The sequence below is a fragment of the Rhinolophus ferrumequinum genome, chromosome 24 (genome assembly GCF_004115265.2).
Source record: "Rhinolophus ferrumequinum isolate MPI-CBG mRhiFer1 chromosome 24, mRhiFer1_v1.p, whole genome shotgun sequence".
Lineage (NCBI taxonomy): Eukaryota > Metazoa > Chordata > Mammalia > Chiroptera > Rhinolophidae > Rhinolophus > Rhinolophus ferrumequinum.
The window spans coordinates 43411490-43418729 of record NC_046307.1 but is presented as its reverse complement, the minus strand read 5'-3'; the positions used below and the strand labels follow the sequence as shown (position 1 = coordinate 43418729).

The following is a 7240-nucleotide window of genomic DNA, read 5'->3' as shown; positions in this document are numbered from 1 at the left end:
GTGCTGAGGGAAAGAAGTCAGACATAAAATAAACCTATTCTTCCACTTATATAAAGTTCTGGAAGAAGTAAAACTATATGACGATCAGGAAAAGGAAAGTTAAAACGCAGTGAAAGAAAGAAATCAGGATGATGGACAAGGGCACGGGAGACGTTTGTGGGGTCAGAGGAATGTTCCATCTCTTGATAATGGTGTCAGGGACACTGGGAGGTGTGTCAAAGTCCTCTGATCTCTGATACATACGTGCACTTCCCTTATGTAAACTACACCACAATAAAAATTACTAATAAACTTCTACCAAAAACCTCCTATGTATATCGAAATGTGAAATCATTCATAATGAAATAGATTACTATTTGGAATTGACAATGAAAGTGCTACTTATCAGAACTTAAAAGAAGCAGACACAGCAGTGTTTAAAGAGAAATGTAGAATATTATATGTACATATGAGAAACATGAAAGATTGAAAATTAATTAGCTCAGAGGTCACCTCTGGATGTTAGAATAAATACCTTAATTACTTAAAAAAATAATAAGAATTTGCATTTGCTTCTCCTAGGTACTTTCTCAAACTGCCAGTCTGAGAAAACTTTGTTTTTGAAGCTTAAGGTTTTGGGGATCCCCAGTTTGGGCTACAGATCCATGTGAGGGCTGGTTTGTGGTTACAACTTCTCCCCCACCCACTGGGTCTATTCTGTATCATGTAACTATACTTACAGTTCCGTTGTGGTGGGGGGTAGATTTAATTTTGCTTCCCTCTTACACCGAAGATATATATATATATAATGTGTGTGTGTGTGTATGTATATATATATATACACATATATATATACATACACACACACACACATACTATATAGCCTTTGGGGGTCCCATTTCTAAGAGACAATATTATTTTCTATTATACTCCCGATGTTGTAGAGACCCTGGTCTTTCACTTCTTCCGTGTGTGATGAGGCCATTAGCTGAAGCTCTTTTACCCAGATTGGCAAATGCCTTTAATGCCCTTCTCACTTTCCCCCAGATTTTAATTCTCTCCATATATAGTAGTAATTATCATTCTTTATTTATAGTAATTGTTTTCTTGTCAGCTCTCCAATGATTTTAATAAGATGGCTTTTACATTTTATCCAGCATTTCAGTTGTTTTCAGCAGAAGAGTTAACCCATTTAGTCACATTCTCAAACCAAGGAGGTACACAAAATACAAGCAATAAAGAAAAATATTGATGATTCTAAGAGCCAGCATGACACGCTTTTATCATGAAAGACGCCATAAACAAGTGAAAAGATAAGCCACAGGCTGGAAGAATGTACTTTAACACATACAATAGGTTGCAAGGTTATAATCCAGGATTTATAAAGAACTCATCCACTTCAATATGAAAAAGATGAACCACCCCAAGGAGGCAAAGGATATGTAATTCACTGAAAAGGAAACCTGAGAGGCCAATAAACATATAAAAAGATGTTCAGCTTTACTGTTAGTTAGGTATACTGGACGTTTGTAATTATTTTTTGGACATTCAGCATCTGAGCCTTTCTTTCTATGTTTGAAGAATTCCTCTTTTGAGAAAGTCTCTTCCCATGCAGAAGGTGACATGTCAGCTGCAGCCAGCCAGGCTCACAGCCGAAGGGAGCTGGGGTCATGCAGCAGGGGGCGTCCATGACGGTGACAACTCATGGCCGCTGCAGGACCTGTGCCCCACGTCTAAGGGCAGCAGAGGCTGTGCGTTTCCACCAGCACCCAGGGCTGCTGTCCACAGTGCCATGTGTGACTGTGACACAGGGACACAGGGATGGGACAGCGTTGTGTTCACCGGCCAGCTCTAGGCATGAGCTGCCCACTTCATCTGCCGAGCTTTGAACCCGGTTTCCCAGCCCACCTGGAGATCCCAGTTGCTTTTCATAATTTCTTTTTCTGCTTAAATCAGAAATCTACTTACATCAGGGAAATGCAAATTCAAACGACGAGATGCTCCCGAGATGGGGAGAAACAAATATTCCTAGGCTGCTAGAGTGAAAATTGGTTTCGACACTTTGGAGGACAATTTGTTAATGTAATAAACTGAAATGTAGACATATCTTCTGACCCGGAAATTCCACTTCTGGTCATGTTCTCTAAACTATCGCTTGTGGAGACAAATACAAGACTCATCATTGTGGCACTATTTATAATACCAAAAAGACCCCCCAAACAACCCACTTTGATGTCAGTGTGGAATGAATAATACATTACAGGGTATTCATGCAACATTTGAGCTAGAACAGAACGTGCCAAGATGGACAGAGCTTGAAAACATCATTTGCGAGGAGAAAAGGCGTTGCAGAGGCTACTGTACTAATTGTGAACATTAACAGGCAAACACAGGTGAGGCTGTGTAAAACCCCGGCGATTCGAAGATCGGTGGCTCGTGTCAACGTCAGGACTGGTTGTGACGTTCCTTACAGCTCTGCATCGTAAGGGCAAGCTGGCATTAGTTCTTACGACTGCGCGTGAGTCTACAATTAGATCAAAAAGATGTCATTTAAAAATGCCACACAGGGTACACGTTACTTATAGACACATGATGGCATCTTCCGAGAAGGGAGAGAAATGAAATTTAGAGAGAGAAATTTAGGGAGAGAAAACAGATTTCCAGTCCTTTTTTTTTTCCCTTAGAAAGAAAATCTGTGGCAAACATGGCAAAATGTAAACATGTAAGAATCCAGATGGAGGTAAATGAATGTATGCTGGTCTGCTTTTCTCTGTGTTAACACCGTAGACGGAATGCGCTGATGTTTGCAGGCGCGCCGGCAGGGCCCTCGGTAATGAATGATACTGCCCGCTGGGAGGGAGAGGCGTGCCGGGGCTTGGTGTGGCGCCCTGCAGGTGGATGTTTGTTCAGCTCATCCCGATTCTGCCCTCCTGATGAGGGATACATCACCACAGACTCCACTTTCCAGTGCCCACCACCCTCTGCACAAAGGACCACAGTGAAGGCATTTGTTTCTGAAAAAGGGAGGTGGCAGGATAGAACAGAGCCGAGTGGGGCAGGGCCCAGTGGAGGGGAGCGGCTGAAGCCAGCCCTGGCTGGAACGCCCCCTTCAGAGTGGAGGCATTAGCAGTCCCCGCTTCTGGGGGCTGCCTGAGAACTAGTTGAGCGAAACCGTGTGATGTCTTAGAACAGTGCCTGGCAGCTGGGTTTGTTACTGCATGGTACAGCGAGGACCAAGGCGGAAACGCTCCCCACCCTACGGACCCCTCGAGCTTGTTCCAAGGTCATGTATGTCACACTGAGGAAACAGGCTCAGAGAAGATAAAGAACTTGCTCAAGGTCCCCGGGAGTCGAACAAGGGCTGTCTGATTCCTGACCATGCCCCCCATCTGCAGAGAGGGGGCAAATCAGCCTTTGCAGAAGGCAGAGGTAGGCTTGGTCAAGTGAGAAGCGTGCATGATGTGGGCCATATTTGATGGACCCTGTGAGTCCACCTATCCCTCTTCACTCTTCTCCCTGCTCTGTGAGCTTACAGACAGCCCTGTTCAGATCAAATATCCTGCAGAAATGACAGAAACTCATCTGAGAGCTGCGTACTATGTTAGGAACGTAAGGAGTGAAACAGCAACCCCATTTCATTACCTGCAGAGGGCGGGCCGAGATCGCCACCTGGAGGCGAGGTGTTTCTTCTGCGGATTCCTTAATTCTGTCCACGACTCCCAACACCCAAAGGGGACGATTCACCTAGGAAAAGACTAAGGCCGTCAATTCAGCATCCAGCTCAGGTTACCATCTGGCTGGCAGGAGGACTACCACCAGAACTGACGGCTTTCAAGAATTGTTTTCTTTTTAAAACATTTTATTTTGGTAAAATATACACAAGATAAAATTTATCATCTTAACCATTTTTAAGTGTCCAGCTCAGCGGCATTGAGCACATTCACATTGTTGTGCAGCCATCACCACCGTTCGTCTCCAGAAGTTTCCATCTTCCCAAACTGACACTCTGTCTCTGTGAAACACTCACTCCCCAGCCCCAATAACCACCGTTCTACCTTCTGTCTCTATGAAGTGACTCCTCTAGGGACCTCATCTGACTGGAATCATATAGTGCTTGTCCTTTTCCGTCTGGCTTAGTCACTTAGCATAATGTCCTCAAGGCTCATCCATGGTGTGCTTGAGTCTTTTCTTTCTTTCCAGAATAACGAGACAATGCTCCAGCAATATTCCCCTGTGATCAACAGGATTTTTTAAAAATAGCATTATGAACAAAAGGATTTAAACATACTTTATGAATGTCATATTGAGTTTTTAGTCTTTTTGAGGCTCAAATTGTTGCAATGGGGGGGGGCCTCTTAAAGTCCTTTCCCCAAAAAATTTACTATAAAAACGTTCAAACACTCAGAAAAATTGAAAGAATTTTACAGTGAACAGTCACAAAGCATTCACTTAGATTCTACAGTAAACATTTTTCTTTGGCCAACACCACCAATACTACTTACCATCATCAAACCCTGTCTTCAGTTTAATGTATATCCTTCCAGGCCTCTTTCTATGTATTTTACATAGTTACCTATCGTATGAGTGTGCTTGGGCTGTCATAACAAAACACCACAGAGAGAGCGGCTTAAACAGAAATTTATGTCTCACAGCTCTGGAGGCTGGAAGTCCAAGACAAGGTTTCGACAAGGTTGGTTTTCCCTGAGGCCTGTCCTAAGACATGGCTGGGGCTGCAGCCATCTGAAGGCTTGACAGGGGCTGGAGGATCCACTCCCATTTCACGTGTCTGGCAAGTTGGTGCTAATGTAGGGTAGGGAGCTCAGTTCTTCCAATGGGGGCCCCTTCAGATGGCTTGAGTGTCCTCAGGACATGGTGGCTAGCTTCTTTCAGGGCCAGTGACCAGAGAGAGAGAGAGAGAGAGAGAGAGAGAGAGAGAGAGAGAGAGAGAGAGAGAAAGCCCAAGCCAGGTGGAAGCTCATCATTTTCAGGACCTAGACATGGAAATCACCTAAAATCCCTTCTTCCACATCCTGTTCATTAGAAGTGACTAAGTCCACCCCCACTTTGGGGGAGCAGGGTTTGGCTTCCACTTTTGAAAGGAGTACCTAAGAATTTGTGAACTTATCACAAATGCACCACTACACACACTTCTGTCATGTTTGGACCCACAAACGTTGCTCCGATCACACAGTCATTCTAAGACGGCAAGAATCATACATTCTTTTCTGACCAGGCACAGGCAGATCTGAGGTACGGCAGGTTCCACTCCAGACCACAGCCGTAAAGCGGATACTGCAATAAAGCGAGTCACGAGGATTTTCTGGTTTCCTAGTGCATATAAAAGTTATCTTTACACCATACTGTCAGCTATTAAGTAAGTGTTCAATAGCATTATGTCTAAAAGAATAATGTACATGCCTTAATTTAAAAATATTCTATTGCTAGAAAATGGTAACCATCTAACCATCATCTGAGCCTGTTGGAAAAAAGGCACCGATAGACCTGCTCCCCACAGGGCAGCCACAAGCCTGCAACTCGTAAAGAAAACAGCACCTGTGAAGCAGAGTACCCACTTGGGTGCTCCTACCACCTGGATATCAGCTGCAGCCCTTCTCAGACCTTTGAGGCTGGTGGCACTGCTGAGGGTGTTGGCGCTCGCTCTAGGGCACTAGCGGATATTGGAAAACGCATATTTTTTTCCCTTTCATGAGTTCATTCATAACTTTCCCTGCATTAAAGCACATGCCAAGTCCCTTCACCGGGGAATAGCAGTGAGCGGCCACTCTATGTAGCACGTGCATGCCACAGAGGTCTTCCCTGAAAAGCATGAAGCTGCCAAACCTACATCAGCTGTTTCCAAGCTTTCCGGGAGTGTCTATCCTCGATCACATCTGTCACTGTTAGCACTTTCTAGAAGAAAAGGGCTAGCAGAGCCCAACGATCTGTGAAAACTGCGGATGAAACTAGAAATTAGGAAAACTTTGACCTCTAGGAGGAATCGGTTTGTCTTTATGAAACGAGTCCACAGGCCACGCACATAAAATGGGTTACTCCCCATTTTACAGACAGGGAAACTGAGGCAGAGAAGTCAAGTGACCTGCCCAAAGTTACAGCTGAAAGTAAGATGGGGAAGATTCAAACTTAGTATGAGGCAACACAAGAACACGTTTTTTTCTTTTCAATTGAAGTAAAATATACATTAAATTTACCATTTTAGCCATTTTCACTGCACAGTTCTGTGGCATTAAATACATTCACAATGTTGTGTATCCATCACCACTCTCCATCTCGGCAACTTTTCATCTTCCCAAACTGAAACTGTTCCCATTAAACAACTCCCCGGTCCTCTACCCCCAGCCACTCAGTTCTTTTTTTGGATGATTAAAACACCTCCAACGAGCGGTTGCCCTCACGCCTGGCAATAAGCAAAGTACAAGACACAAATACAGAATACCCTTTCCGAAGGGAGCAAGCCCGAGCCAGACTTGTCGCGCCGCCTCCTGTCACTCACCGGGGGCAGCTTCCAGCTCCTGGCCCCGCCCCGGCCCCGAGCACGTGGTTCGCGCTCGCTCCCGCGTCCGAGGGCCCAGGCTTCTGCGGACAGAACCATGGTGACCATCAGAATGGGGAAAGGCGGAATTACAGCCTCCTCGATGGGCTTGGGCATACCTGATGAAAGCAACTCTCATTTACTTTTGTATTGCGCTAGAGAGCGTCTTTCTAGGAGTGCTGGCCATCTCTGGCTTACCAGGAATTCCTTTTGTATTTTGGAATCGTCCATTCTTGTGCCCAGTCAGTAGACGAGTCTAAAAACCGACATGTCAAGGGGGGGACTCAGTAATGTAAGCGAAACTGCCCGGTGAAAGGCTGAGACATCACAACCAAAATAGTTTGTTGAACTTACAATTTTTTCTAGTATTAATCTTTGAGCTATGCTTCCACACAATTCTGAATACTAAGCTGACTTCTGGTACCTCCGATCGGCGTCATAAATAGTTTAGTCCTTCGCCGTAGCGCCCGACGGGAGAAGGACGAGAGTGGCTGCCATATTGGGCGAAACCATCCTCTACCAAAAGTAGGGTGGTTATAGTTCCCAATGAGTTTGTACGTTGAGCCGAGGAACTGTGGTGATTGGAACTGAGCACGTACTTGTCAGGGGAGCACGATCGTAATCACTGGTAGACGCACTTCTGCCCTCTGAGTTCCTCCGGCCACGCTGTGAGGCAGCAGGGCGTGGACGCGCACCCCTCTGATCCTCGTG

The 7240-nt window shown here is 45.2% G+C and overlaps 1 long non-coding RNA gene across 3 annotated transcripts; it reads right to left on the bottom strand.

Annotated features, from left to right (window-relative positions):
• Positions 1-1096: 1096 nt before the first annotated feature.
• LOC117016659 (uncharacterized) lies at positions 1097-7212 on the bottom strand. 3 transcript variants are annotated; one of them, XR_004421940.1, is made up of 6 exons: positions 6884-7212; positions 6649-6785; positions 6491-6573; positions 4035-4210; positions 3622-3734; positions 1097-2503 (listed from the first exon to the last, which is right to left on the bottom strand). It is a non-coding gene; the product is annotated as an uncharacterized LOC117016659 (long non-coding RNA). The 3 variants fall into 3 exon arrangements; XR_004421941.1 differs by having other exon boundaries at positions 6728-6785; positions 6884-7207; XR_004421942.1 differs by lacking the exon at positions 4035-4210 and having other exon boundaries at positions 6728-6785; positions 6884-7207.
• Positions 7213-7240: the final 28 nt, after the last annotated feature.